Source organism: Trachurus trachurus (genome assembly GCF_905171665.1).
Source record: "Trachurus trachurus genome assembly, chromosome: 23".
NCBI lineage: Eukaryota > Metazoa > Chordata > Actinopteri > Carangiformes > Carangidae > Trachurus > Trachurus trachurus.
Genome location: NC_139912.1, coordinates 24,165,775 through 24,189,197, shown reverse-complemented (window position 1 = coordinate 24,189,197; position 23,423 = coordinate 24,165,775).

Genomic DNA, 23,423 nt, shown 5'->3' with positions numbered 1-23,423 from the left:
CATTACACCATGGAACCTCTGAAGAGCTTCCTGTGACTGCTCATCACATGACCAGTCTTTCAGGTAGCACCAAGAAAATGAAATGTAGGCCTGTGTTGTTACAGGGGTTGTATTAGGGTAAGGTTAGATAGTAGAGGGATATTGGAACAAATAATAATGAGATGTAGTTCAGTTCAGTTCAGTTTTACTTTATTAGTACCCGTAGGTAGATTTGTTGTGCAGTAGGAGAGGGTGTCTCACAGACATTCATGGGAGGACACACAGAAAACACACATCATGAAACAGACATGGGTACAGGATTAAAAGCAGATAGGATAAGTAGCCTATGTATGTATGGTCCTTCAGGTAGCTCAAAAAGAAAAAGGGAAGGTTTGTTGTCACGAGTCAAACTCTTTCACTGGAGAAATGGACAACATCTTTCTTCTGTATAACTTTGTTTCTTTGTCCTGTGGATAATACCTTCTACGTCACTATTTGGGACTTCACTTTAAGGGCAAATCATGCAGTCCAGGTTCCACCGAGATTTGAACTCGGATCACTGGATTCAAAGTCCAGAGTGCTAACCATTACACCATGGAACCACTGCAGAGCTCCTTGTGACTGTTGATCACATGACCAGTCTTCCAGATAGCACCAACGAAATGAAATGTAGGCCTGTGTTGTTACAGGGATTGTATTAGGGTAACGTTAGATGGAAAATGAGATGTATTCATGAAAGTCGGAGAAACAGACAACATTGTAGCTTCCTAACTTTGGTAAATGATGTGTGATGGCCTCTACCACACTGTGTGAGGACCTACTTTACAGTGCAGGTTCCACCGAGATTTGAACTCGGATCACTGGATTCAAAGTCCAGAGTGCTAACCATTACACCATGGAACCTCTGAAAAGCTCCCTGTGACTGTTGATGACATGACCGGCCCTTCAGGTAGTTCAAAAAAAAGAAGAAAAAGGCAAGGTTTTGTTGTTATGAGTCAGAGTTTTTCACTGGAGAAATGGACAACATTGTTCTTCTGTATAACTTTGGTAAATTTTTCTTTGTCCTCCATGTAATGCCTTCTATATAGCTACTTTTGGGCTTTACTTTCAGGACAAATCATACAGTCCAGGTTCCACCGAGATTTGAACTCGGATCACTGGATTCAAAGTCCAGAGTGCTAACCATTACACCATGGAACCTCTGAAGAGCTCCCTGTGACTGCTCATCACGTGACCAGTCTTTCAGGTCACACCAAGAAAATCAAACTTGTTGTTACAGGGATCATATTAAGGTGAGGTTAGATAGAGGGATATTGGGACAAGAATGAGATGTTTTCATGAAAGTCGGAGAAACAGACAACATTGTAGCCTCTCAACTTTGGTAAATGACGCCTTGTCCTATGCGTGATGCCCTATAACTGTGCATGAGGATATAAATTGGTTTAGGTTCCACCGAGATTTGAACTCGGATCACTGGATTCAAAGCTCAAGTGCTAACCATTACACCATGGAACCACTGAAGGTGTTGTGATTGCTGATGACATGACAGGTCCTTCAGGTAGAGCCAACAAAAGTTTGTTGTTGTTAGAGGGTGTGGCTAACAAGAGAGTCTGCTGTGCAATACCTTCTATACAACTATTTTTGGCTTTACTTCAAGGGCAAACTTTGCTCAGGTTCCACCGAGATTTGAACTTGGATCACTGGATTCAAAGTCCAGAGTGCTAACCATTACACCATGGAACCACTGAAGGTGTTGTGGTTGCTGATGACATGACAGGTCCTTCAAGTAGAGCCAACACAAGTTTGTTGTTAGAGGGTGTGGCTAACAAGAGAGTCCAATTTTTTTCACTGGACAAATGGACAACATTGTACTTCTGTAGTAAATGTTTCATTGTCTGCTGTGCAACACCTTCTATACAGCTATTTTTGGCTTTACTTTAAGGGCAAACTTTGCTCAGGTTCCACCGAGATTTGAACTCGGATCACTAGATTCAAAGTCTAGAGTGCTAACCATTACACCATGGAACCTCAATGAAGCCTGCTGGGACTGATCCATTGGACTGATTACATTTTGTGAGCACAAAATCTGAATCCTGATTTGTTGTCATAAATGGATGGGATTAAAGTGCAGGAGGGTCAGACGTGAGTATGAGGAGGTGACCTCCAGGGGTCAGCAGTCTCAGCCTGGATTCACAGTTCACACATTTGACAGAAAAAAAATGATCACCACTCACCAGCACAAACCCCACATCCACTTCAAAGGACTATTTCATTTGATCCAATTTTCTAAAAAGGGCTCTCCAAAAAACTGCACTTGAGGGTAAATAAAAAGTTTGTTGTCGCCAAGATCATATAATACAGACAAAACTGTACTCGCAAAACAACCAAATACACAGACAAGACGTTCTGCAAATACTCACATTAGACAAAAATATGTTGTGAACATTTGCAGCACATGTGCTGTCAAAGTGATGAAGATGTTCCCTGAATCTGTTTTATTGTCTATTTGGACTTGAATTGAGCTCTTAGGGCCACTATGACAAATATTTTCTTTTGACAGAAAATGAAGGTTACATCAATAAAGAAAACAAAATGAAAAGGAAAGTGTCTGCAAAACACTTCTGAGGAATTGGAGGAAAGAAAGGAAGGTATGCCTCTCTCCTCCCCTCCCATCATCTCCCCTCCCGTTTGAGTCATGACTCAGCTCCTCAATCTGATTGGTTCTGAAAGTCCTGCTCACTCTCTGATGATGGCTGCTGTCAGCTGCACACTCACAAGCTCATATAAGTTCAGATGCTTTCAATAATCCAACCTTGATCTTATTTGCATAAATCTACATAATCACTGTGCTTTTAGTCAGTTCATGCGTAGCTAACTTTCCCTCACACGTCCTTCTTTAATTGCTTTTCATGCCGCTGTCTTGCTCACATTCATTCACATACAACATCACACAATGTGAATCCCTAAACTGTATTTAGGGTAGATAGAGCATTTAGCATGGAGCTTCCAATGAATAACTAATGAGATGGATATTTGGAATCAGCTTCAGAGAGAATCTTCTAGAGAAGAAGAGCAAACGTGTTTTCAATAACAAGCTTTAGGAACAAGTGACATATTTTATCTCTGACTTAGTTACGACCTTCTCTTACTCAGTTTCTGTCTGTGAAGTTACATCGTTAATGTTGGAGAGAGCATGAAAATACAAGCGATAAGCCTTTAACTGATTAGATTTGCTATTATGCGACTGGGACTTTTCAAAAGCCAGCAAAGAATAACAGTCACTGCTTTCCTCTGTACACACTGGTGATGATATGAGCTCCTATCTTTGCTCCTCGTGTCATAATTTCCCCAATAATGTGTTGAAAACTTTCCTTTGAGAGATTCTGCTCAGTGTGTGTGCTGACATGACTGCATCGCATCATTTCTGCAGATCTGTCAGCAACACTTTCAATCTGCCAATCTCCTGCTCTACTGCACCCCAGTGGTGTTCTACTGGATTCAGATCTGGTGACTGAAGTTCACTGAGCTCACTGTCATGGTCTTGAAACCTGTTTGAGATGAGGGCGATATGCTTTGAATTAAAGGTGCAATCGAGGTGACAAGAGGATGAGGAAAATGACCTTCAAGCACAATGACAGTCTGATGCGATGACAGAAAATAAATGAAAGTACACACACAGCTTTCATTAGAATAAATGTTTCAGCCAAGTATAATTGAAAGTGTATGTTTTGAATACATATATCTGCTGTATATTGAATCCATAATATGTAGTTGAGATGCAGGGGAGATGATTCATACTTTGCTCAACACCACTAATTTTATAGACAAGTGTGTGAGGGCAGTGTGTTTCCCCTAAGTGAACCCTCTCTAACTGCGAACTCCTGACAGAAATCAGTCAGTAAAAGGCATGTGTAATGCTGTCGCTTTGTGGAAGCGTTAAATACCTGAATTAACCACTAGATGGAGCCATTGTACACAGAACCTCCACAGATCCTCAGTGTTTGGTATTCTGCTGCTGTGCCTGTTGCTCTATATTTTGGATATACAAGAAAAATGACACCAGGCCATCAGCAATGACTACAGCTGCAGAGTGGTTAATGTCTGTATGACCTGCGGGGCAGAGCGATAGATATAACAGAGTGGCGACAGCCTTTGATGTCGCCGCCAGCGCGGTCACGTGGTTCATGTAGCTCCCAATAGTTCCAAACGAGGCTGCCGCTGTCATGTTCTTCTATGGGACAGACAGCACTGAGCTTGCTTTTGGACGGTAAATATTAAAAAATAAACCGTACAAAGGTGTATTTACAACTGTTACTGAATTACTGTATGTACATCAATGTCAGTTTTCAAACAAAAGGCAAAATCTTCTTGCTTCAAGGTTTTATTTGTCACTCTAAAGTGAAGATTAGCCTGCCCTACAGTAAAAATGGCATAAGAAGAGGAGTAAAGCAATATATTAAGTGGGAATATATACATTTAAGCATCAAAGATGTTCAATCAAACCCACACAGTTTGAAACAACGTTCAAAACACACACAGCCAGTATCACAACTAAACATAAAGCCCGTTAGCTTAATGCTAACGTATAATGCAAAACCTCATAGACGGGCTAACAGACATTAGCATCGATATCGCCATTTCGCGGCAACCAAGCCATAGCAGTAAAGCTGCCAAAACCTGGCTTTAGCGCTGTCAACACGTCACAGTTTTAATATTTTTTTCATGCAAGAAAGTCACCGTTTAATCCAGAGTCTGTGGTCAGTTCTTAACGTTTGTTAGGGACTTGCACCGATGTTTGTTCTGGGAGAAGTGCAGAGTCTGTGTGAGCCCCGACCGGGAACCAGGGGCAGCGGCTGTCGCAGCAGCAGCCGCTCTACTGAGCTGATCTGCCGGCGGGGCCGACCGTCCTCCTCCCGTCGGAGGAAACGAGCCAAGTAACGTATCCGCACGCTTTTAGAGGTTTACTGCTGGTTGGTTAAATTATTTTTAAGAGATTAATGTTGGTCTTATTGATGAAAATTAACAACTGTGGCAGTGGCATTAGTTTGTTTGAATGAAAAGTGAGCAGGGCTGCTTCTGGGCTACGGACTGAAATCACCACAGTTACGTAAATAAATAAATGTTTTTCAATGAACCGATCAGTCTAATAATTTTTATTTTGTTAAGTCAACATGGTTACTGTACTTGGGAAAGATTATTACCACTTTATGACTTAAAATTGGTCGGTATTTCATCAACGTAGCTCAGTAGTTTCTTGCTGTGCAGCCATAGAAACAGACGTGGTCCAGCGCCGCGGGAGGAATGTTTGGAACTATTGAGGGCTCCATGACCCGGAAGTCGGCCCGCCATTTTTTACAACGGAGTCCTATGGGAGTGTCGCCACTCTGTTATATCTATCGCTCTGCTGCGGGGGGCTGCCTTAGGAGTTATGGTTCTTTGTTTTAATAATTTATGCTGGTATCATTGAGGCTAAATTGCAAAATACAAAACATGTTGGAGGGGGGGGGGGGGGGGGAGAATAAGTCATTTAGACAAAAAAAAAAAACACTTCAGAGAAGCATCACTGGAATGGGAGCCAAAGCAAATATGTGGATATAGCAAATTGGAGTATGTAAAAAATGGGGTCTGACCTATTCTTCAAACAGAAAAATAAGCCACAAAATCTTAAACTATGTGAAGAAACTCTTCAGATCATCCCCACAGCAAGGTTTTTAGGTGTGACCTTTCAAAGTGGACAGTGAACAGAGCTGCAAACCAGAGAGGGGTAAGATGAGGATTCATCCACCTGGAGCTGTTCTGCAGAAAACAAGGAGTGAATCATCAACCTGTTGTGTCGGCGCATCAGTCTTACATCACACCACCGTCTGAATATGCAGTGACTGCCTGGTGCAACGCAAAGAGAGCACAACTTTCTCCTTTGTTTTCGAAAAATCCTGCCGCTGCAATGTGCTACAGATTATTCATTTAACAATGAATAACTCCCTGGCCTGATGGCACTACATGAGAGAATTGTTGTTATGGGAAAGAAGGAGAAATAACATTTTGGTGGGGGAGTTGTGAAGTGATGGTGAGCCTGACCACCTTTTCCTGCTCTTTCCCCCCGACCAGACCCACTTCAGATGGAAAACAGGGGCTGAAGCCAGGACAGGTCAGCTCAACACTGCAGTGATATAGCATGGGAAAAAAATATTTATTTACAATACATGAAATTAATGTCTTACATCTTACTGGCAGGGAGTTTATTAGAGAAACAGCAATGAACAAGGCCAGAAAATAAAGAATGTGAGGCTGGACTGCACCATAGGGAAGCCTAGTCTACAGAGTCCTGTAAAAATGAATACCTGGGTTTGTTCGGCTGAATCCTGAACATTTTCTTTCTTTTTCTTTTTCTTTTTCTTTTCTTTTCTTTTTTTTTTTTTTTTTACAAAGAAATGGAAAGACACAGAGGGAAAGAGTGTTCACTACTCAGTGGTAAACATGACTTAGCAGTAAAGAAAGAGACAGAGAAATAAAGAAAAGTGTATCAGCACTGTGAAAGTCATTAATCACTGGCTCCACTGGCAGACACCGTGGCTCTGCATTATGGACACACACACACACACACACACACACACATACACACACACACACACACACACACACACACACACACACACACACACACACACACACACACACTGTTCCTCTCTACGTCCTGGATGACCTCAGAGTGACGCCTGTTACTGGGCTCTTACATAACCATCAGGCAGAACAATCAATAATGTCCAGCACAGAGGGAAAGTGTTGGGAGGAACAGACCTGTCCTGAGAGTGGGACAGCTGAGATGCACAGAGAGAAAAACATGGCTGTCACTAAATATGACAAGTAGGGATGTCACGATAATAGATTTTTTTGGTACGATTATTGTCAGAGAAATAATCACGGTACTACGATTATCACGATTATTATGCATTAAGTAATTTCACAACACTATTAATGTGTAAAATCCAATATAGTTAAAATATACATTAGTAATTATAAAATATTTTAAATATCTATTACAGTTTTTCTCAGTTGCTAAAACACTAAACCCTGTTGTCTGAACCAAATTCTCAGTTGCCTGAACCCACTGATTGAATCAGTCTCTTTTGGCAAAACCATCAGCACTTTTCACCTGTTTAGACACATCTTACCAACACATTTTCATTGTGATGCACCTGTGTTGCATAATGCTGAGCACAGGTGGCAAAAGTCAAACACAACTAAAGCACAAGTTTCACCGGTTGAACACAACAACTCAAAATTGATAACACTTATGTCCAATGATGTGAGGGCACATATACTGTAAGCTAGTTCAGGATGAAGTCCTGTGGCCTGATTCAGTACAGAGAAATGATGCTGTGGCTGAGTTATGCACTTCTCATTTCTATATTTTTGTACCTTATTTTTACGTAGGCTTACTGTATACAAGTGCTAAATGCACAGGTTTTTTGTTTTGCAAGAGGAGAAGATGAGAGACGACAGGGTGAAGGAAGAAAGGATGAGGGAGGGAGGGAGGGAGGGAGGGATGAACTGGGAAGAAAAAATACTGTAAGAAGGAAGGAAAAGGGATGAAATGGATGGATGTGAAATGGATGTGGAGAGGGAAGGAGGAGGGTGAAAGAAAGGGAAGGAGAGAAGTGCTACAGTGTAAATGCACAGGTTTTTTGTTTTGCAACATGCATTTAGCCTACAGTGAACAATAAACATTTATTTCTACAGCTTCATGTGCTGAGCATTGTGTTTTCTATTTTTCTATGTAGTGTTTAGTGGCTGCTCAGTAGTGTTTTTAATTTTGATTGACTCGGGGCACGATTTGACAACAGAGTTCAGTTTTGGGCACAGATTGAACTGTTTTGAGGTGAAAGTTTGGTTTTGCAAGAAGAGTCTGAGGTTTTGTGAATGTAGCTTGAAAATTGGGGTTTGTGTTCACAGTTTAGAGAAAATAAGAGAAGCTTTCGAGAAATGTGTCTTAGCAATCGAGAAAAACTGTAATATATAACCAATTATTAATCCGCCGGGTAAAGTGTTTGAAATGTTCAAGTCATTAATTGTCATCCAAATGTTAAAGTTAATTTAAATCTTTTTTTTAAAAATTACAAATGACACTCTAGCATTTAAATTCCTACCAATTCAATGCTACGTTAGGTAAATGGACCAGACTCTGTGCATTTACCTTAACTTTGGCGCACATCTGCCGACATGGTTCAGACATAATCTTTTTTTGGAAAGTGACGGTATTTAGGAATCATTATGATCAATTAATTGTGGCGTTTAATACCGCAATTAATTGTGAAAACAAGTAATTGTGACATCCCTAATGACAAGGTATGCTAAGCAGACATGAGCAGTTACAGTAGGCAGATTAACAGAGGCAGTGAGATCTTTTACATTTTCACCAAAAGACAGTCTGTCACATACAGAAACTAAAATTCTTTCTTTCATAATCCTTTATGACAATTTCAGAAAACACCACACACTTGTGAAGAACCACTCTGTGTTTGACTGCATCCATCCATCCATCCATCCCTCATTTCTGATTTGAAAAGACACATCTACAACACAATGAAGTGTGCAAAAAGTGCAAAACACCCTCACCCATATTCAGGCTTATTGAACACAATCCAGTGCCTTTTAACTTTGAGTCTGTGTTACAGAGAAGAAAAGCATTGTGCCTGCTTGTGTGTCTTTTATGTGTATATGGAAAATGGAGTGAGGGAGCAGAGGTGATGTTGGCTTCACAATATATTATTCTTCTCCTTGCTGACCGATGCTGCACCGTGCTGTTTACTTGCCCTCAGTGACACTTTAAAAAAGAAGCCTGCTACAATTTGAAGCTGTAAAAGTTGACAGAATACAAATAAATGGTATAGGCTCTATGAAGAAAAACTCATAGGAGGAGGGAGGAGGGAACAGTAAGAGGTCCTAAATGACAACACAGACATATAAATGCTAATTCTGCAGGGTTATTATATATCACAGAGGAGCATGTCCTGGCTTTATATCTATTACACTGTACCTGCTTGGGGCAAACAGACTTTTACCATCCTGATCAGTCTCACAACCACCATCACTGATTATCCAATTGCAACGGAAGCTCTTATCCCCTCAGATATGTACTATATCAGAGAAAATTCCTAGTCCACCACAAAGAGCAGCTGGTGGTGGGGGCGCATTGTCAGCATCACTGTAATCAACCTGGTGAGATCAAGGAGGCGTCCGCATCCAGAGAAAAGAGTATATGTTTTTATACCAGAAAGAGATTCATGGCTGGCTGGGCACATGAATCCCTGCATTCCCCATCTTGCCTTTCATTTCCTGTCATCTCTCTAATAAAGGCACAAATTGCTGCTGTCAGTGTCCCCCCTGCTGCTAACAGGATGATAGGCACAAACAGTTTATTCAACGATTTCTGTTATTCTGATCTTGAGCAGATTACACTTTGACAATCAGAGGCACAAAGGCGGATCAGTAATAATCACAACAAGAAAATGTGTTTGACCATGATACATACATACATACTGTAGTGTAAGTGTTTTTGAATGTTGCAATCTGAATCTGCAAAGCGGCAGTAGCTATAGTTTTAACACAGCTTTTGGCTCCTACTCTGAGCCAGTTTGGTAAATGTGTCTGCAGAATAATCAAACAAATAGTGAATACACCCCATTTCCACTTGCCAAAACACTTGCCTCTGCATAATTGTTTCGCAGGGAGCCATATGTGCTTGGCATCGCCAAACACGGAGCACATCTGTCCACAAGCGCCTCACTGAATCAGCGAGGCAACTTTGCTGAGTGAGAAAGTGGCAGAAGTTGTTTTGTGTTTCTTTTGTGCCAGCAACGGATGCTTTTCACTGAGATTCTTTGCTTCCATCTACATTTGCTCATGTGGCATATAAGTTTCTCTCAGGCATGTTATTATTTAACACAAGCAGCATGTGGAGAAGGTAGAAGTAACCGAACCATGGCTGTGTAAAAAAAAAAAATTGATTATGTTTGAGGCATTCACAGGGGATTTTTATGGAGTGAGGAGAGGAGAGTGTGTGGCTGAGAACACATTCAGATGATTACAGTCTGTTTATTTTTGTCCAAAAAGACCTAGTCTGAATGTGGGGCCCATGGTGCAGTGTGTGTGTGTGTGTGTGCGTTTGTGTGTGAGAGAGAGATAGTTCTGCAGGTGGACGGAAGAGGAGGAGGAGGAGGAGGGCACAGTCAGTCAGCTTTATGGGTGTGAGTAGAATCTGTGATTTCATCTCCTCCCTGCAAGAGGATGAGGTGAGAGACAGGAAGATACAGGGAGATTTAAAGCGCTCCCACAGGACCTGTAGAGTCGCTGCATTCCTGCTGTTTCTCAAACTACTCAGCTGTCAACTTGGCTGGCTCAGGATTTCATTTCATCACTCATGCCTCTTAAGTATTTTACTGTTGTTGGAGCAGGGACATCATTATGTCGCAAAGAGTTAAAGTAATAGTAGGCTTTTTTATTTTTACAAATTAAGTTAGAACATAAAATCGTAGTGTCTTATCTTCTTGATAGTTGACCCCCCCCCCCCCCAACAGGATACTTTTCAGGTTGCACTATTATAGAATTAATGCTGCGTTCAAGACAATTCGGAAGTGGGAAAAAAACGAGCTCCGAGTTGTAAATAATGAATTGAACGGCGTCAAACTCGGAAATTACAGGTCGGAAATTTGGGTACTATCATATCAGAGCTCCGACTTTCCGACTTGACGTCATGACAACATCAAAACATGGCAGCTCTCGTCTTAAATGGTTAGGATTTAGACATTTTAAGTTATTTGTTGAAGTTTGAATGCATATTTTTGTGTATTATTGCAGTAGCCTATATGAGATACGTTTATATTAAGCTGTGATGTTGTATTGGTGTGAAATTGTGTTTCCTCATATGTGACGGGAATAACGTTTAACTGTTATCAAGGCTGTAACATTATATGTGCACTCATCTGCAGCGTCTCCTCTCCTCCAAAATAAACATCATTTACTGCTGCATTGATTTGAGCCACAATACGCCAAACTTCCTTCAGGTATCCATGTTTTTTTTCTTCCGAGTTCCTGCAGCGTGAACGCAATGATGTCGGAAGTTGGAAATTTCCGAGTTGGGAATTACGACGTAAAACGTTGTTTTGAACGCAGCATAAACCAATAAGGCACCCTGGTGTGATCATGACTTTCAAGGTCTACCATTGTGATGTCACAACAAAGCACCCACTGCTGTCAGCCATGCCTGAATCTGAACCCACCTGGACCCCCGCCATGCAACCTTGGAGAATTTTGACTTTTTACCTGGAAGCGGACATATTGTTATAAGATCACCCAGGAAGCAGTCAGCCAATCAGAGGAGAACCTCAGAGCCTCCTCTCTTCTGATTTGTTCACCATGTTCTCTGTGCATCAGAGAAAGGCCTGAGACAGGAGGAGAAAAAGTGAATTCAAATGCTTTTGGTTCTTAAAACCACAAATATATAATATGGATAAATATTTGAAATAAATCACTGGGGGTGTAAACTATGGGACCTTTAAATTCAGGAACATTTGCTCTGGTCAGCTTTCTAAAATGTCCTGTGCTGCACTTCCTCATCTCTTCTAGCAGCGTTCAGGGACTTGACCTATCAGGCTCTGTGCCACACCTCTTATCATCCTCCCCTTCCCTTTTTCCATCTCATCTCATTTCTTCTTCCCATGTTCATTACATGGCTGTGAGTGGAGGGAGGCTGACTGGCAGCGACTCTTCTCAGCTCTGACATTCATTCCACTCTTCTCTGCTCTCTCCTGGATCCCTCTGTTCCTGAGGAGAGAGGGATTTTTCAACGGGCAGTTGATTTCTTAAAATCTTTATCCTTTACCCACAGTTACTCCGAAACTAGCTAAATGCTCCGGGCTTCCCCAGAGCATGTAGTGAATCTCTCACCGACCTTGGCTGTCACTAGCATATTTTCATTAAGAGGCCTTTTGGGTGCCAAGCAGGTAGTGGAGAGCTGCTCCGTGGCTCTGTTTGTGGATGTGTTTTAATCTGAGGACTCCAGAGACTGCTAAAGCTAACATCTTACTCCCAAAAAGAACAAACACATTTATATTTAAACACCGTGATTCTTGTGCAGAATTGTAAGACCTGACACGCAGCGAGCTACTTACTATGCACTGAGAGGAGTAACACAAAGCCTTAGGGATCAGGGCTGTTGAAGGAGTTTGCTGCAAACTTTTCAGATCAGCTTGAAGGAAATTCAGTGAAGGTCTTACGTTGAAAAATGTATGCAGCACAGCTGCTGTAAGGCACATTTATGTCATGCTGAGTGACTTTTTTTAATCTAAAATGCTATATGAATACGTTTCAGGTAAGATACTGGCATACAAATGGAGCCATTTATAATTAAGGATACACTGGGAATAAAGGAGAACTGAGAGTCGGTAGCAACTAGAAAATATGATATAATTTTAAATGTTCAAAGACTAGCTCTGATTTAGTTATCATGAACAATATGACATTATTTTGTCCAATAGAATTAGATGATTTGTAGGTAATGTAGATAAAAGTCATTTGATGGACAGAAAGAAAAATTGACAAGGAAGCAAATAAATAAACAACAACAGAAAACACGACCACATGAACACACAGTAGGCCTACATACCTCAATTAGAATGGGTGAAATTAATTAAAATACATGAATAGTGATGAGTAAAGTGAAGTGATGAGAAATCAAAAACACCATTAGGAAGTCACAGTATGCCATCAATAGCCAAATGAAACATAAGGAGTCTGTAAGAGGCAGAAGAGACAAACTTCTCCTAAGTCAGATCCAAAGCTATGGCCACAATGTCCAATGTCCCTGACAGGCTGCTGCAGGGTGTTTAGCACCACCCAGTGGTCATTACTTAGAATACACAGAAGCTTTTATCAAAAAGGGAAATCATCTGCCTTTCGACAATCAATCATGTTTTTTTATGTTCTAAAATAAATTGTTTTGTCCACAGTCCCAAAGCAGTGAATGGGACATTGTAAAAATACTGATGATGATGATATGGATACCCAATAATACACTAGTAAGTGTATGTGTGTGTGTTTTTGGTAACTGAAATCTGGCAGCGTATGACCACCAGGCATTATTACAATAAGAATGTATTCATGGTATATTAATTCTAAATTCACAATACATTTTTGAATGTACACAAATATGGTGCGATGAAAAAAATAATAGCCTATAAAATATAGTATATACTTGAAGTTGTTTCACTTTAGCACATAAATGTTCACAAAATACACTTGCAATTGTCCTTTTATACAATTTAATTAGAGTTAAAATATACTGAGTGAAAAATGTGTTATTCCAAAGTGGAAAACCTCAAGTTAACTAATCATTAACACTCTTGAACTACACTGACTGCAAGCACACTGGAGTATGCTAATTTAGTGTAATCAGCATATTGTTTTTTTCCACAAGGGTGCACAGTGCCAACTCTGAAACGTGTTGCAGAAAGTGAGACGCTGACAGAAGTAAACAGATCCTGAAAGCAGCAATGCTGTGTAACAGGAGGATTCATCTTAGTAGAATTAGTATGATTTGTATCCAGTATAGAATATGTTGCCCCTTTGTTATTATCAGTTGATAGTCCTTACAACCCAAACATGGAGGATAAATGATTGACTCATATGAGTTCTTCAGGAACACACAGGACTCTCTGATGTCTTCTAATTTTACAAAGGTGCCCACACCAGTTTTAAAGTGATCAGAAAAACTTTATTCTGAATAGAGAGAGCAATAATGATGACAGTAACTGATGCTTCCAACAGCTGATGATGCTGCTCACACAGGAAATGAACAGTCTCATGTGTCTGGACTACAGAAGCAAGGTGTTACTGAGGCCTGACCTCTGTGTGTGTGTGTGTGTGTGTGTGTGTGTGTGTGTGTGTGTGTGTGTGTGTGTGTGTGTGTGTGTGTGTGTGTGTGTGTGTGTGTGTGTGTTTGTCCTCACCAACACTCATTGTTCTTACCACTTGAACGTGTCAACGGAAGCTGCTGGCTAAACGACAAACCCTCTGTTGCCGGGGTAAGTGAGCATTTGCCAGTAAACACTGCGTCCCAAACACACACAAACTGCACTGCAAAGGCCTCTGGTCGATAAATACAACAAACTGAAAAGGAAAGACTTTTTCCTGTGTTTCTGGCAAATTGTTTTGATCTCCAGAGCTGCTCAAATCTTGAACTTTTGAACTGTATGTTTCAGGCTTATATTCGCTCACCTGCCACCTGGCGGGAACAGTCTAAATCCTCCCTCATGAAGATTAAAACATTCATCTCTTGGTGAAACTACTAGACAGGTGGAGGCTGCAGATTGTGCTTCTGTTGAGCTGCATTGCATCATAATAGGAGGTGCTACTAATATTTAGTCTACTCTCATTGATGTAAATAGGACAGCAGATATTTAATAATAATAATAATAATAAATTGCATTTATAGAGCGCATTTTCACCTGAAGAAACATTTCATCTACAATTTCTGCAGGTCATTTTAGGGAGAGGTAGGAATTATGTAGGCTATCACTTTGCACAGATTCAAAATTGTTTTCTTCAGTTCAATTCAAAGATTTGTTTTCACTGCTTGTGAATGTTGTTTGCAGACACGGTTGCAGCTTACTATTTTAACTTAGCATAAATAATCAAGCAGGGGAAACAACTTCCATGGGTCTTGGGAAAGTAGTTAAAGGATACTCTAGTTTACAAATACTTAAAGGGACAGTTCACCCAAAATTCAAATTTCACTCATTATCTACTCACCCTCATGTCGACTAAGACACAGGAAGAGCAGTGAACTGAGACACTGGGAGCTTCCGCTACAAACAAGCTTAAAATATAGACTTATTTAATTTTTTTCGGAACAATTTCTCATGTCGGGGCTTCAATACAAGAGGGACATTACAGACGAGCAGTATGGAGCAACACAGTCTCACCCCTTTGCGTCAAACGGTTGACGCTTGGTCAAGGCCCCTTACGTCAATATACTGACGTGGAGGGGGTACCCTCGAGGTCGTTTCTCGACGAATAGGGACACTCATAGACTTGAATGCGAATCCCTCATCGTCGGATTTTGACGAAGGGGGGCGGGACCTGACGAACGGTCACTGTCCCTCCTCGTCACATGCTTGACTCATTAGGTGCCCGTTTTTCGTCAGGTTTTGACGCGCTCGGCTTTCAGTTGATTCCAATGCAGTCCCCTTCGCGGCGATATGTGACGCTCAGAGCAAGTGATCCAGCCGACCGGCTGCGGCACTGACAGACGCTGTGAGCAGAGGAAAACTTTTTTTTTTTTTTTTAACTTTTCCTTAAATCTTTATTGAACCTGATGCTGCTGTGTCTGACGTAGCTTTCGGCAAGGACGTCCTTTCGGTTATTTATTTATTTATTTATTTATTTAGTGATCATGGTGTTTGTTGCAGAATAATCAATCAATAAATAAATAAATTACGTCCTCGTCGGAAGCTGCGTCAGACCAGGAGGGGGGGGGGGGGGGTTGTGGATTCTACAGGTGAAGACCACTTCCGCGTTCAAAAAGCTGCTCTGTTTAATCAATATTCTGAAGAAAGATCTGATTATTAGCCATAACGCTGTAACCATCCAAGGAAGACTGTGTAACAATATTATGTGCTTCTGCTGAGTCCAAAAGCCCTGTGTAATATCAACTTTATTTTAAGAAAACACGCTTTGTTTCCAATGTCATATCACAGAGAAGCACTACATTACCCATAATCCTCATATTTATCAGCGACGTGTCTGATTGGTTGAGCTTGCTGTTACCAGCAAATGAAAAAATAAAACAAATTGAGCTTATATTATTTTCTTAGTAACTAAAAGGTCTTAACATCTTTTTTGTTTTCAACATTGAATAAAAAAACGGTGCTATATTGTTAAAATTCAACAATAAAGTGCATAAAAGTTGGCTTGACTTCTTTCTTTTTTTCTTTTTTTTCATAATTTTCACCAGCATCTTTCTGGTCCACATCACATCACATTTATTGTAATTTTTAATTCAATGAGTGACATTTTATTTTTTATCTGAAAAACATTATTATGAATTCAAGGGTCAGAGGTCACTGATTAGTGTTAAATTTAACCTTTTTGACCCTGTTTCCTTGAATAAATCACTAAGACTTTGATGCGGGAAGCTGAGATTTTGATTTGATTTTGTTCAGAGCACTAGGGACAAAGTTTCTGTAGAATTTCAGACCTGTCGGACGTCCAGAAGGGTCACAGCTGACCGTCCAGGCTCGTTTCTCGGCCTTCAAAGCCTAGATTTAGAAGCCTTTTGTCTAATAACGTCTACATCCTTGGGGTTATAAGGCTGAAAGTTTCATGTATTTGTCCGGGGGCCTAAGGCCATCCACCATGTGCAATTTCAAACCCGTGCGACCTTCACAAGTGTCAAAGGTCGCTGATCTGTGACCTTTTTGACCCCGTTTCCTTGAATAAAACACCAAGACTTTTTGATAGGTTGTCCAGAATGTCTAGGAGATTGTGTGTGCAAAAGATTCAGAGCTCTGTGACATTCAGAAGGGTCACAAATAGCCAAAAAGCAATGCTCCTTTCTCTGACCTCTTATTAAAGGAGAAATGCAATTCTTTAATAGCTTCCAGATGCTTTGGCCTATCAGGCTGAATTTTTAGCTAAAGGAGCTGGTGTACGATCAGGAAGTAGGGGAGCTGTGCATAAAGCCAATTGGTATGTGTCAAAGGTCACAGGGGTCAAACATCAAAGTGAATCCAGCCATTCCTGCTTTTTCTCGACAAAACATACACGCTTTAAGTTATCATCATGAAATCTTAATAGGTTGTATATCAGAGAGTCCTCTATCAGAATATTTTGGTCCCGTTGCTCTAGGGGCCCCAGGGGGCCCCGGGGGGCCACTTGGCTTTCCCATGCTCCCACAGAGTTGGGTCTCGGGGTGATGGATAAGGGCCTCACCATGAGTCCACAGGCCAAGTTTCAAGTGATTTGGTCGGTTTCTATGGAAACGGCGGCCTCAAGGATACAGAGGAATGCGACTGTTTGAAGCCCCGCCTCTCGAAAAGTAATGGCTCAATCAGGACCAAACACACATCTACACGTTCGTCTTGGGCCCCCGAACCATATATTACGAAATCAGAACTGCACGACTTTTGGAAATGTGTTTAGTCTATTTCGGCTTTTCAGACTCAGAGTCTGTCAGACTTAAAGCTTGAGAGACCCTCTTAGTCAGAAAAGCCGAAATAGACTAAACACATTTCCAAAAGTCGTGCAGTTCTGATTTCGTAATATATGGTTCGGGGGCCCAAGACGAACGCGTAGATGTGTGTTTGGTCCTGATTGAGCCATTACTTTTCGAGAGGCGGGGCTTCAAACAGTCGCATTCCTCTGTATCCTTGAGGCCACCGTTTCCATAGAAACTGACCAAATCACTTGAAACTTGGCCTGTGGACTCATGGTGAGGCCCTTATCCATCACCCCGAGACCCAACTCTGTGGGAGCATGGGAAAGCCAAGTGGCCCCCCGGGGCCCCCTGGGGCCCCTAGAGCAACGGGACCAAAATATTCTGATAGAGGACTCTCTGATATACAACCTATTAAGATTTCATGATGATAACTTAAAGCGTGTATGTTTTGTTGAGAAAAAGCAGGAATGGCTGGATTCACTTTGATGTTTGACCCCTGTGACCTTTGACACATACCAATTGGCTTTATGCACAGCTCCCCTACTTCCTGATCGTACACCAGCTCCTTTAGCTAAAAATTCAGCCTGATAGGCCAAAGCATCTGGAAGCTATTAAAGAATTGCATTTCTCCTTTAATAAGAGGTCAGAGAAAGGAGCATTGCTTTTTGGCTATTTGTGACCCTTCTGAATGTCACAGAGCTCTGAATCTTTTGCACACACAATCTACTAGACATTCTGGACAACCTATCAAAAAGTCTTGGTGTTTTATTCAAGGAAACGGGGTCAAAAAGGTCACAGATCAGCGACCTTTGACACTTGTGAAGGTCGCACGGGTTTGAAATTGCACATGGTGGATGGCCATAGGCCCCCGGACAAATACATTAAACTTTCAGCCTTATAATCCCAAGGATGTAGACGTTATTAGACAAAAGGCTTCTAAATCTAGGCTTTGAAGGCCGAGAAACGGGCCTGGACGGTCAGCTGTGACCCTTCTGGACGTCCGACAGGTCTGAAATTCTACAGAAACTTTGTCCCTAGTGCTCTGAACAAAATCAAATCAAAATCTCAGCTTCCCGCATCAAAGTCTTAGTGATTTATTCAAGGAAACAGGGTCAAAAAGGTTAAATTTAACACTAATCAGTGACCTCTGACCCTTGAATTCATAATAATGTTTTTCAGATAAAAAATAAAATGTCACTCATTGAATTAAAAATTACAATAAATGTGATGTGATGTGGACCAGAAAGATGCTGGTGAAAATTATGAAAAAAAAGAAAAAAAGAAAGAAGTCAAGCCAACTTTTATGCACTTTATTGTTGAATTTTAACAATATAGCACCGTTTTTTTATTCAATGTTGAAAACAAAAAAGATGTTAAGTCCTTTTAGTTACTAAGAAAATAATATAAGCTCAATTTGTTTTATTTTTTCATTTGCTGGTAACAGCAAGCTCAACCAATCAGACACGTCGCTGATAAATATGAGGATTATGGGTAATGTAGTGCTTCTCTGTGATATGACATTGGAAACAAAGCGTGTTTTCTTAAAATAAAGTTGATATTACACAGGGCTTTTGGACTCAGCAGAAGCACATAATATTGTTACACAGTCTTCCTTGGATGGTTACAGCGTTATGGCTAATAATCAGATCTTGATTCTTCAGAATATTGATTAAACAGAGCAGCTTTTTGAACGCGGAAGTGGTCTTCACCTGTAGAATCCACAACCCCCCCCCCCCCCTCCTGGTCTGACGCAGCTTCCGACAAGGACGTAATTTATTTATTTATTGATTGATTATTCTGCAACAAACACCATGATCACTAAATAAATAAATAAATAAATAAATAACCGAAAGGACGTCCTTGCCGAAAGCTACGTCAGACACAGCAGCATCAGGTTCAATAAAGATTTAAGGAAAAGTAAAAAAAAAAAAAAAAAAAAAAAGTTTTCCTCTGCTCACAGCGTCTGTCAGTGCCGCAGCCGGTCGGCTGGATCACTTGCTCTGAGCGTCACATATCGCCGCGAAGGGGATTGCATTGGAATCAACTGAAAGCCGAGCGCGTCAAAACCTGACGAAAAACGGGCACCTAATGAGTCAAGCATGTGACGAGGAGGGACAGAGACCGTTCGTCAGGTCCCGCCCCCCTTCGTCAAAATCCGACGATGAGGGATTCGCATTCAAGTCTATGAGTGTCCCTATTCGTCGAGAAACGACCTCGAGGGTACCCCCTCCACGTCAGTATATTGACGTAAGGGGCCTTGACCAAGCGTCAACCGTTTGACGCAAAGGGGTGAGACTGTGTTGTATGGAGGTATTTGGATGTTTTGTGGTGTGTCTTTTTGGACAAGGAAGTTGGTATCGGTATATTTTTCACAACCATTATATGGACAAATACTGCTGCGCGGACCCCCCCGTAACTCAGAGAAGCAACAGAGGAAATTTGAATTTTGGGTGAACTATCCCTTTAATACACAAACACAGGAAACATCTATTTGTGGTTTTACAGGCAAGAACGAGGCCTTCTCTTAGCTGCTGGTGCCTTTCTGTAATCCATGTTGGTTACCTGGCAATAATGATATCATTTCTTCTTCAGTTCTTGGGATGTATACCGTCTACCACTTATATAATACCCTTATTGTCTTTTTCTTTCTCCTCATTTCCTGTCTTTTCATTGAGGTGATATGGTGCTTATCAAAAAAGCCCACAACCCCAAAACAATTGTGGCTGTCACCTGTGATCAGGCAGCGCTCGACTTAACATGCAGTCACTGTTCTTCTTTTCCTAGAGAGTTAAAAAAAAAAAATCCCTGTAGAGAGAAGAAATTCATCTGCTCCATCAGACAGACGACTGAAAAATAGCCAAGACACCTCCTGTGTACAAGCTCCATAAAGCTCGCCCTTTGGGAATATAGACATGGCTGACTAAATTTCATGGTGATCAGATTATAGGATGAGAAATGTGAGCTCCCCTCCAGGTACATTCGTATGTATCTCCACATATGCGTATAATATACACATATAAATATTAAAATGAACAAAGTTCTTAGGATATCATGGCAGGTATTTCCCTTATAATCTGAGTTAATTTACTTCTGCAGTGTGTTTGAGAAATGTTTCAAACCAACAAACCATTGCCGAGCCAACAGTGGGACAAAAGCCTTCACAGATTGCTGATAATATCATTTGGCACCGTCGCTTCAAATACATCTCATGTGTTGCAGAAGATGCACCAGCACAGTTTTATCTTCCTTCAGGGTTTTATCAGGCTGCTGTCAGGAGGCTTTAAATCCTGTCCATGTGGTTTCTGTCCTCCTCTTTCATCTCCACAGCCTGACCTCTGCCATTAGCTGCTCTATAACAGCACCACACTGTATAGCTGTCAGCACCACCGATCCATTATTCACACTGCTACCATATGAGAGGGAAGCCATCTCCAGCATCATGTGCGGATGGGAATGAGACATATGAGCATGTAAATACACAGAGAAGGAGAGAGAGAAGGAGATAAAGAAAGAGAGAGAGAGAGATATGAATTTCAAAAGAAAGGGATGAGAGGAAGATGGAAGCTGGAGGGACTGATGGAAGGATGAAAAGAGGAAGTCAGATGAGAGAGAATGGGACTCAGCAATGTGCCATTCCATCTTTGCATTATTTATTTGTGCATATATCATGTCACAGTGGCTGTGACACAAACAACAGGCAGAGCAGAGAGAGTCTCTCTGAACCACTTTTACATTCGCTTTCAATGTAAAACTCCAATGCACCATTGTTATGGAATCTCCACAATAAGGCTGGCCTAGGAATTGCCAGATTGCAAAAGGTTTTATACAGTTATTATTAGGAACACTTGCAAAAAAACAAACAAACAAACAAACAAACAAAAAAACGTTTTAATGTTTTAATGTTCCTGTTTGTGTTGAAACTGTGTGTGAGGCCTGTTTATTCCACTCAGTGAGCATTATGAAGGTTGCATTCTGTGGTGCTGTTGTCCTGGTTTAACAAGATCTCAGACCTGATCAGAAATGCTGTTAATCTAAGACCAGACTGAGACTGTTCAACTCAGAAGCACCTGGGCTGATTATATATTATTCTAGATGGCCTTTGCCTGACGTCCAGCGCTACCATGAGCATTCAGGGTATGTCTTTAACCTGCCACATAAAACAAGATTCAAGGACTGTCTCACTTCATCTGTGTTATATTGCAAAACCTTACCAGTTGCTAAGGAATCTGCTACAGGTGTTGGGATGCATCCACAATTGTTTTCATCCACAAAGCTCTAAATGATCAAATACCATATTGTAAAGAACTCAAACAATGCCACTTGTGTTTCCTACACTTACTTGAGCTTTTTTAAACCATCCTTGGGCCTATGTGAGGGGACCTCCCATGATGCACCAAGCCCCCCCCCCTCTCCACTTGAAAATCGTACTGGAGGGCCATCATGACATTGACAGTAGGGGTTGGGGGTTATTCCAGGACATCCTGTGGGAACATGAATCAATCATCATTAATATGACTAAAAGAACATGAACATTAGGAGCGTGAAGGTCTAAAGGCGGGAACACACTGGAAAAGTCACGTGTAGATCATTTTCTTTGAGCAGACACAGTGCTTTTCTGCACTGTTCCCAGTGTAATGGGCCATAATGTACAAGTGTCCTTATTCAGCTTTAAAAACGTTGCGACTTTTGCTCGCAAAAGTAGAAAGCACAAACATAACACTATCTTCATCCTTCCATGCTTTTCCAGTCACATGATCACTAGTTGGTGTGTCAGTCAAACTTACCTCCTGTGTTTCAGTGTGCTGTCAGATGACAAACACAGGAAACTGTAGTCTGGAGAATGACACACATCCCAAAATAAGACATGCTTATTTGTTTGGAGGAAAACAGGATGTTTACAAGGTTGTGTACTGAAAAGACAAGAGACATTTGCTGGATGTGCTTGTTTTCCTCTTTACCCATGGATGGACATGTGGGCTGATAACATAAAAACACTTGTTTTCCTCTTATTTGTTTCTGTCTCATACAAACACAAGCTCAGCTCTGGAGCAACAAACCTGTAACTTTGTCTTTGTATTACAGAATCGCTTTTTAATATTTCATGTTGAGTGGAGACAGGGAAGGCAGAGGAAAATGTGAGGCTACATGGAAATAATTCATCAAAGATGAGAATATACAATAGATGAATAGATGCAGTCTCCTCAAAAGTGGCTGCATGCTGAGACTGCAGCTCGACTCTACCTGTTTAACACACACTAACCTCAGCAGACTGTTTCTGTATGGTGTGGTGATGGCTCAATAGACCGTGATCAGATTGAACACGGCGTCATGTGTTTCCTCACCTACTTATTTACTGTTTAAATGAGATGGATCATGGATCTGTTTGCTGAGGCTGTAGCAGTAGTAGTAATTCAAACTTAATTCATAAATGTTACATAGATCGAAAAGGTGTAGGCTGAAGCTATTCAGTGCCTATCCTTTAATTCTTCATCAGTTCATTCAGTTAAACCTTTGGAGCTCCTTATGGTTTCAGTGTAACAGAAAGTAGCAAAATCTTGGAATCAACAGACAAAGCCAAAATAAATAAACAGCATTTAAGTTGCAGGCAAATCCGAAATGATCACTCCTGGTTGTAGCTTTCTATGATACTATGTTTTAATTTCTTTACGTTATGTTTTTGCTTTGTTTTAGATCCTCCAAGCTATTCAACAGCTTCACCCCAGCCACAGAGATACACATGCTATATATAAACTCTATAATCCCCCTATATCTATGTATCACTCTCTCTCTATTATGTATATGGCATAACAACTGCTGCAGAAGCTTAGAGATACTGCTGTGGTTGAGGCCATTTCCAAAAATGTGTTTTAGCCATATTACATCAGAACTAAGTTCAGGTTTAGAAATACAGCTGAAAAATGGAGTTAAAGAACAAAATAAAATTGTAAAAATATTCAAAATATAACATCCATTTAAGCTGATATTGTAATCTTTCTGTTCTTAATTTTTTGTTGGTTTTAGCCATTTAAAAAATAATGGCTAAAACACATTTTTTTGGGATGTCTCTTTCCACAGCAGCACATCACTGTGTGCTGCTGTTCCCGGCTGCTTCTCCAAGGTGACTTCATTGACTATGTAGAAGCGCCTCACACAACCCAGACTTTAAAGGATAATTTCCGTTTTTTACAACCTGGACCTTATTTCTAGCATAAAATACAATCATTTTACT